Raw genomic sequence first — 9160 nt, forward strand, 5'->3', positions numbered from 1 at the left:
GAAAGGAAATAGGTTATCTTTTTTGGAATATAGTTCCAGAGCCCCAAAGTTTGGCTGAGGGATTCTTGGAATGGTAATCCAAAATAATTAACAACAATAATGAAGGAAAGAAAGAAAAAGAATAGAAGAGGCAAAATTAAAAAAAAAACAAAGGGGGGGGGATTTGTAACTCTGAAGTTAAGGGAGTGAAACAGGAACACACAACAAGAGACAACGCAAAGGTCCGTCTCTGTGACGGAAAAGCTGCTACTGGCATGGTTGTTTTTCCCCCCTCCAAGTTTTCATCCACACTGCAGAACCCATCTGCTTTGAGACCGCATTAACTGCCCTGGCTCCACTATGGGTCCTTGCATAAGGACTAGTGGTTAGAATTCAAAGATACAGCGTGTTAGCCTGTAGACTCATACTTGCAGCACTTTTGAGACTAACTGAAAGAAAGACGTTGGCAGCATGAGCTTTCCATAGACTCCAGCCTACCTCCTCAGATGCATTCGGAAATGCAGCATTATTAAAAGAAGCCAAGTTCACTCTTGCACAGGGGAAGGGAAGCAACCGGCATATGATGCCCCTCCATTCCGCTGCATCTGCGGAAGTGGACCCAAGCCCAGGAAAGCTGACGCTGCCAACTTCTTCCTTTCATCGAGTCTCGAAGGTGCTGCAAGGTCTCTCTACGAAGGACTGGCGTTGGCGTCAATTGCCAGCCTTTTGCGCATTTTGTCCACTCGGTTTGGAGCCCCGTCCTGCAATTCCACAACAAACGGACCAGGCCTAGAAGTCCTAGCAGGAAACCTCAGGGCAGTGGGAGCGGCCCTCAACCGGATCGTTCCCTGCTGTGGGACGCAGCCCCAAAGGAGGGACCCCAACCACCCCGACGTCTGCATTTGGGAGCGAGAGAGAGAGAGAGAAGAAAGAAAGGGGGTGCCTGAAGAGGAGGGGAAAGAAGGCGCTTGCCAACCGGGAAGGAGGGAGGGGGGTTCCGGGATGAGGGCTGTGTCCGAGTCCGGGGGCTGTGCCTGGGCTCTTCATTCCGCGGGGGGCTGCCCTTCCCTCAGGAGCTGGGCCACGGCGGTCCTCTTGTAGAGCGGGCAAGTCGTAGGCGGTGGGCTCCGTGGCGGTGTGCGTGGCCGACGCGGCTGGCGGTGCGCTCCAGCAGGAAGGCCACGACGGGCAGGTGGCCCTCCTGGGCGGCCAGGTGCAGCGGCAGGTTGCCCTCGCCGTCTCGGCGTTGACGTCCGCCTGGAAACTCCAGCAAAGTCTGCAGCGTGTCCAGGAACCCGCCCGGGCCGCGTCGTGCAGCACGGCGAGAGCCCCGGCCGTCCTCAGTGTCCGGGGTCGGCGCCTCCCAGCAGCAGGCGGCGGGCGATCTCCGGGTTGCCCAGCTTCATCACCTGTGGCCCAGGGCAGCGGGGAAGGGGGAGGAGAGGAGGCACAGCTCAGGCGGGCTCAGGCGGGCTCTCGGGGCTGGCATGCCCGCTCCAGCTCGGCCAGCAGCTTCCCAAGAGGCCAGCCTGGGTCGGCCTGGGGCAAGGCACACTCTCTCAGCCTCAGGCAGGTTTCCCTGGGCAGACGTTTCAAGGATTCCCCGTGATTCTCTATGGGCAGGGGTCTCTAGGGGGCTTCGTTTTTAGTACGCCCCCTTCAACTTCTTCTGACCAACTCTGGCCAGAAAAACCCCAAAGGACGGCTCTCCGCTCAGGAGTCGCCAGAAGTCGGAGATTGTTGACTGCAGCACACCACACACCACAGCTCTCTCACTTCGGTTTTGTCGTTGTTGTGTGCCTTCAAGTCGTCATTTTCTGAATGATGGCGACCGTAAGGGGAGATGTTCTTGGCCAGGTTTGTGCGGCTTTGTGCTTTCGCCCGGCCTTGCCTTCCCCTGAGGAGGCCGAGAGAGGGGGACTTGCCCAGGGTCCCCCGGACGGGGCCTCCAGAGTCACGAGTGGCGACCCTGAAGGCTTCCTGACAGTAATTGGCGTATTTAGCAATTGCTCTGTCTCCAGTCCCAAACCAAGCATCTGGTCACATCTGAAAGCATCGAGTGGAGCTGGTCGGCTTCCCCAGGTCCAACGCCAGCGCCCCAAGGAGACCACTTCAGCCTCCCTTGGGAGTATTATTGTTGGTGCCCAGCCCTGAGCATCTCCTGAGCGGCCATGCCGGAGATAACCAAGCCTTGGGTTCAGCAGACGGTTGCCTGCTGCCTTTACTCCCAGGTTGACTTTCTCTCTGCCTTCCCGCTCCTGCGATCTAAGGATGCCACCTCTCCAGCTCCTGCTTTGAACTCCCCAAAAATAGAAAGGGGCACCGAGGAAGGCGACCAACTGCACGGCTCCCTCTGAGGGCGAGGCTGCCCTTCCCATCGGGATGCTGAGAACTGGGCAGAGAGGAAACAAACCGGGACGGAGGAAGGCTCTAGGCTTAACATAAGAGAGAAAACCTCGCAGACAGAGGCTGCATCCGCAGGCAGAAATACCCTAATCTCATCAGAGGATGCCACCCCACTGCAGAGGACTGGCCAGAAGGGGCCTCCCCCTGTGTTGCCCCCCGGGAGGCTCCATCTTATCTGTTATCCTTATTCGAGCAGTACTAAAAGTATTCACTTCTTGGAAACATTCACTTAAAACAGGAATCGGCCCCAATGAAATCAAGGGGACCTCAAGATTTTGTCCACATCAGTCTCTCCTAAAACTGTTTATTTACCAGATAGGTAGAAATCAGAGATATAGTTGTGTTAGTCTGTAGAATCAATATGTAGAGATATCTTTGACTATTTTCTTCTTTCAATAATCTCAAAGGTGCTACAAGATCTCTCTCCTATTTGAGGATCCACTTCTCCTCCCTTCCAAAGAGTAGCCTGTTGGAACAAAACCAACTGTGGCACCTTAAGGATTAACAAATGTATTGTTGCATTAATGCTCTTGGACTATAAAACGCTCCGCTAGATGCCTTTCAGATGTGCCTATCCCAGGTGCAGATGCTTGGGTTTGGGACTGTAGACAGAGCAATAAATACGCAAAGTGCTCAAAGTTGCTGGCAGGGAGGAGAAGAGAATTAACATCGACACTAGTCATTATGTAACTGTCCGTCAGTAATTTGAGCATTTCATTTTCCCTCTGAGCTCACTGTTTACATTTACTCCCAGCCATGTCGATATCTAGTATTAGATAAGATCCAGGCTTCTGAATAATATGGCTATAGCTTCCAAATGCTGATGCTATAATGAACTGGTCAGGCTTTGTGGTGGCACAGTACTCCTTCCTATTGTTTTCTTATTAGTAACTCCAAGGGCAAGTCAGCCATGCATGCACTAAGGATGGCGAGCGAGAGCATATAGATGAAAGGACAGCCAAACTGTAGACAGATGACCCATAAGAAAGAGACGAGAAAAGTGACAATGTATAGGTGTGGCAAAAGAGGCTAGAATACCTAACTCAGGCTAATAGATGAAGGGAGGGGAGCGCTGTTCTTGGTGGGTGTTGTGGCATGATGGCGTCATGGCTGGGACAAATGAAGGACTGGCTACAAAAAGGTAATGTGCCATGTATTTATTATGTAGTGGCAGAGCATCCAATGTTACTAAAAGTATAGTATTTGAATACCTGAGAATAATGGATACCCATACCAACCTATGCTTCAATAAATAGTGCTTTAGGCTTAGAGAAATTTGTGGGTCTTCCACAAGTGTAGCCAGGATTTGCAGTCTGTTATTGTTACAATGCTATGAATACAAATGAAATATTCTAGTCCCACCTAAAAAGTGTGAAGGGGCACAACTCTTCCTTGAAATCCTCCCATTTATTTCATTGAGGAAAGTTTTAACAATCTGTTGTCTTCCAGAAATGTATTTTGCCCCTGCTTTTCTGGTAAACCACCATGCAATTATGACTAAAAAAGCACAGCCATTAAGTCAGGGCTGATCCCTGATGTTTCTCTTAACTAAAAAAAAATGTTGGGGATATCACCGCTTTATAAAAACTGTCATAGGCCCTATCTGTAATCTTTTCAGCAAAGGAGCAGGACTGCCCAGCTCCAAGGAGACCCCTTTGGGCTTTGCTGAAGGATCCTTTAGTTCCCTTTGACTTTAAAAACAGGAAAGAAAAGAAAAAAAAGATGCAGCCAGATCTTTTGTAATACCAAACACTGAAGGTTATGCTTCGGTCAAGTTGTTTTTGCTTTTTGAACTGGTCAATTTTGAAGGATGGTGTGTTCCTTTGGTTTCGATATATATATATTTCACTGTTCTGTCCCCCCCCCATTCTTGAGGATTTGACACATACACAACACACAGAGAGACACACATGCCTTATATCATTTTTCTCTTGTAAGGAATGCTGTCTTCTACTTCGCGTGCCCAAGAGTAAACAAAACTGAAAGGGCAGTAAGTAAAACAAAAAAGGTTGGAGTGGGCGAGTGATCAAAGTGGGGGAAAGTTGGTAGTCAACCATCCTCCATATTGCTTGCTCTTTATTATATCCAAGAAGTGGAAGCAAACACTGGCTTTTCCCTCCCTTCTCTCATTCAAGCACCTTTTCACTATGATTATCTCTTCTGAGCTATCTTTTTCTTTCTCTTCCTCCTCCTTTCAAAAACGTGTTCGTTGGTTTTTTTTTTTAAGCCGGATTTGGCCAAAAACTAAGTCAGAGTTCGCTTGCATAGGACTTTTTCTTCTTCATTTTCCCTTTCTGTTCACGTTTGGCTTGGTATGCAAAATCTCACTCCCCCCCCCCTGCATCTAATATGGCGTATCCTTTGCCCATGCAGAGACACAGGCAGCCTTCACCTTTTTAAATCCTGAAGCAGCTTTCCTTGCTCACTCCCTAAAAGGCCAAAAGTTTTGCAGGGCTCTGCTAAAAAGGGACATGCCATGTCATCTGCCAAAGTGATGCAGGGCGGAAAGAAGTGCCACTCTCCTCTGATGCCTGCAGCTAATCCTGAAGCCTCAGGCTTTTCTGTACATCACCTCTCTCTCCTGTAGCTACTTGTCCCAATAAACTCCCTCTTCATACTTGGTACCCCTTTTCACACTCCTTTGCTGAACATCCAGTTCTTATTCTTATTCTCAAACGTGAAGCGCTTCTGAAAACAGGAAAGGAATGATGAAGAAAGAGAAGTCCTACGCAAGCGACCCTGACTTTATTTTTTGGCCAAATCCTGCTGGGAAAAAAAAACACTTGTTGAAAAGAAGGAAAGGGGAGAGCGAGAGAAAAGCTCAGAGAGGAAAATCATAGTGAAAAGAGGGAGGGAAGCCAGTGTTTGCTTCCCTTTCTTTGATAATAATAAAAGGGTGAGCAAATTGGAGGATGGTTCACACCACACTTTTCCCAGTTTGATCTCACCAAACAGAGACTGAACCAAGCAGTCAGCCTCTTCAGTTGTGTTTAGCTTTTTATTCTGGGTGCGTATTGTGTGTATGTCTCAAATAATACTTTATGATGCTGTTAGACAGGTTGGTGGCGTGGTGGGAAAGATATCCAGAGATTTAAGTCACCTACCTCTAAATATCCCCTAAATAGATCAAGGAGGAGAAACTCAAGGTGAGTTGGAAGACACAAGGGTTGGAGGCAGACATGGGACACACCCTTTCTTTTTTCTCAGGTCTTTTTTTATCCCTTTAGAGGTGGAAACCTGGAAGACTCTAACCCCTACAGAACTCAAAATTGACACTTGCTGAAACAGAACTGGAAAAACGGGAAGCAAACAATGTACAAAAATTGCAAGATTGGCTATACGATATTTCAATAAGATTGTTCAATAATAGAGGGGGAGGGGAGTTAAATGTTGTGTTTTCACCAGTCTTTGGACCCCTACAAGCAAGTCTGGCATCCATACATTTGGGAAACTAAGGATAGGGATCAAATGTGTCGCAGCTCTTGATTTTTGGTGTTTTTAAGATTTACGGGAGGCATCTGGAGCGTTTCCAATGCCTAAAAAAATCCTGGACCGCTGAAAACAGTTTTTCTTTTGACAACGTTCGGCGACGTTGTCAAAAGAAAAACCATTTCCAGCGGGTCCAGGATTTCTTTTAGGCTTGGAAACGCTCCAGATGCCTCCCGTAAAATCTAAACACTGGAGTAAGTGGCCATAGTAGGAGAAGGGAGGGGAAAACAATATAGGTTATCTAGGGGGAGAAGGAAAAGAGAGGAAGGGGGGAGCCTCCGTTGCTCCCCTCGATCCCCATCTTGACAAACAGAAGAGTCGAATGAGGATTTCAGAGAGAGAGAGAGAGATTGAGAGAAAAGAAGCAGCAGCAGCAGCAGCAGCAGCAGCGAGGTGTTTACCGACCTGCCTTGAAACCCGACCTAAGTCGGACGCTTTCCCTTTCCCTCCCCCTTTTTGCCACTTGCTTAATAAAATAACATAACGATTTTTAAAAAGGGGGGAGGCTTCCTTAGAAGAAAACCCCCAGATTACAAACAAGAATGGATCACCCTTTCTCTCTGCAAAGTACGTCACTTTTGAGTCCCAAGTTGTTTAAAGAAAAAAGGTGGATTTGGTTTGGAAGCGGACATTTCTGACATTTCTCCCCTCCTTCCTTCCTCCTTGGAAAACGGTCCCCCCCTCCTTCCTCCTCCCCCCCAGTCTAGACCAGCCGGCCTAGTGGTGAAAGCTGGCTACCAACCTGCAGCGGAGTCCTGCCAAAGCCGTTCCGTCCATTGACGTTGACATTCTCCTTCCCCAGCAAATGAGTCACTTGCGCCAGGTCGCCTCGGGCAGCTGCCGACGCCAACTCATTCGCCAAGGGCTCGGCCATGCCTGGGTCGGGGGCCAGGGAAGGCTTGGCAGCGGAGGGGCAGATAGAGAGAGAGATCGATCAAGAGAGCTAGCTAGCTCTAGTTCCCTCCCCCCCCCTGTCTTTTTGATTCTCCTTATTCTGATCCGTAGTGGTGGGGATAAGTTGTGGTGGTTGTTTGGGGTCTGCCCCCCACCCCTCCCCTGCTTCACCCGGGCATGGCCATCGGAAAGTGACAGGGAGCAGGGGATGTTAATCTTCTGGAGTAGACCTTCTTGTAGTAAATACTACATAAAGCCCGCCCCCTTTTGGGTTCACACGTGATAAGATACGCGTTGCTGCTGCTGCTGCTGCTGCCGCCGCCGCTGCTCCAACAGCAAGAGCTGGGCACCTTGGACGCGCAGAGCGGCAGCAGCAGCAACACACACACACACACACACACACACAACGCACAAACACCACCGCCACTGCTGCTACTACCACCCTCTTTTCTTACTTCTTTGAGGCTCTTGGACAGATCTGCCTTCCTCAGCTGGCAATGGCAGGAGGTCCTCGCCTTCCTCCCAACCAGAGAAGTGAAAGGCTGCATCCACACTGGAGAAATAACCAGGTTTGGCACCGCTTTAACTTGTGTGGCACAAGGCTATGGAATTCTGGGAGTTGGAGTATGCTGTGGGGCTCACAACTAACTCCAACTCCCAGAATTCCATAGCCTTGAGCCAGGTAGCGTAAAAGCGGTGCCAAATCGGGTTATTTTTTCAGTGTGGATGCAGCCTTCGACCCAGGAGAAGGTGAAGAAGCCTTTCAAGGTGGAGGAGGAGAAAGAGAGAAGAAGAGGGAAAGAAAGGACGCCTTGCCCGGACTCACCTCTCGGCCTTGCCACAAATGCCCAGGGAGCAGCCGTCCTCCTTTTCCAGGACACGTCCTCCATTGTCACCTTCCCCTCCAGGAGGGGTTTTTCGAAACGTCCTCCATTTTGAGCATGAGCAAGAATCATGGCATTTTGGCCACGTCCCCCATGCTTTCATCCGTTTGGCGACGCCTTGCCCACCTTTTCCAGGACACGTCCTCCATCCCCCCTTCTGTCCAGGAGGGGTTTTCAAAGCACAGATTGACATTCCTGTGGAGCTTGCCTTTTGGTCCATGTGTTCCTCCAATGGCCGGTGCCTTGCTTTCAGGGCGCCCTCCTTTTCCAGGACACGTCCTCCATTTCATTGCCAGAGTCTGGAAGAGGAGGATTTCAAAAAGGTCCTCCATTTGGAGCAGGCCTTCGAGGCGGCGGCTTACTTTGCTGAGAGTGTTCTTAGGTCCCCTGGGGCCGTGTCCTCCATGTCTCCTGGAAGGTCCTCCATTTGGGGGGGATGCATTCTCCTCCTTCAGACGCTTGGCTCGAAAGCCTTTCCTCCTCGTCGTCTCCCCCCTCCTTTCATTTTCGGGTCTTGGGTGCGAATCCCCCTGCAGCCCGCCGTTGCCTTCCTTTGGCTCCGAGAGGGTTAAGCGGAGCAGCTGATCGGCTGCCAAACGTCCTCAGACCCCCAGAGGAAGAAGAAGCAGCAGCAGCAGCAGCAGCACCGGACTCCCGTCCCACACCAGGCACACGGCCGGGTCCCCGTCGCCTTTCCCGGGCCCCCCAGAGACCGCTTGGGCTGGACCTGGGCGAGGAGGAAGGAGGGCCACCCTCTCTTGACGGGACTGGCCAGGCTCCTTCTGAAACAGACTCGGGGCCACCTTCCTGGCTCCTTTTTCTCTCCTTCCTTCCTTCTCCCTCCCTCCTTCCTTATTTCCTTCTCCTCCCCGCCTTCTTTCTCCTTCCTTCCTTCTCTCTCCTTCCTTCTCTTTCCTTCCTTCCTTCCTTCCTTCCTTCTCCTTTCCTCCTTCTTTCCCCTTCCTTCCTCTTTCTTTCTCTCCTTCCTTCCTTCCTTCCTTCAGCTGCAGCCCCAGCCCAAAACCAGTTGCAAGCAAGAGGCAAAGGCCAAGCTGAAGAAACCAGGGTCTCTTTTTCCCCCTCCCGCTTTCCAGCGAATGCTGCTGCAGCTGCTTACTCCTCCACCGCCTCCTTCCTTCCTTCCTTCCTACCTTCCTTTTTCTCCTTCTCTCTCTCTCTCTCCCTTTCGCCAACTTCTAACCCTGGGCAGCTTTTTTTGAAAAGGGAAAAAAAACCCCTTTTTGAGCGCTCTCTTGGACTTGAAACACCCGCCCACATTTTAACGGCAGAGATTTAAGGAGGCGCCACCGAGTTTTGCCGGCAATGAAAAGAAAAACACACACACACACAAAACAGAGAAAAAGAGAGAGAGAGAGAGAGAATGAAAAAAGGCGCAAAAGAGGGAGGAAGCAGGAAGGCCTGGGCGGGAGGAGGAGAGCGCTCTGAACCCGCTCCTCTGAGAGGGAGATCGGAGGGGGCTTTTAGGGCGGGAAAAATGGGGGGGGGGG

At 50.6% G+C, this 9160-nt stretch overlaps 1 pseudogene; it reads right to left on the bottom strand.

The window, feature by feature from the left end:
• Positions 1-1022: 1022 nt before the first annotated feature.
• LOC121928985 lies at positions 1023-7372 on the bottom strand (annotated as a pseudogene).
• Positions 7373-9160: the final 1788 nt, after the last annotated feature.

The sequence above is a fragment of the Sceloporus undulatus genome, chromosome 4 (assembly GCF_019175285.1).
Source record: "Sceloporus undulatus isolate JIND9_A2432 ecotype Alabama chromosome 4, SceUnd_v1.1, whole genome shotgun sequence".
Lineage (NCBI taxonomy): Eukaryota > Metazoa > Chordata > Lepidosauria > Squamata > Phrynosomatidae > Sceloporus > Sceloporus undulatus.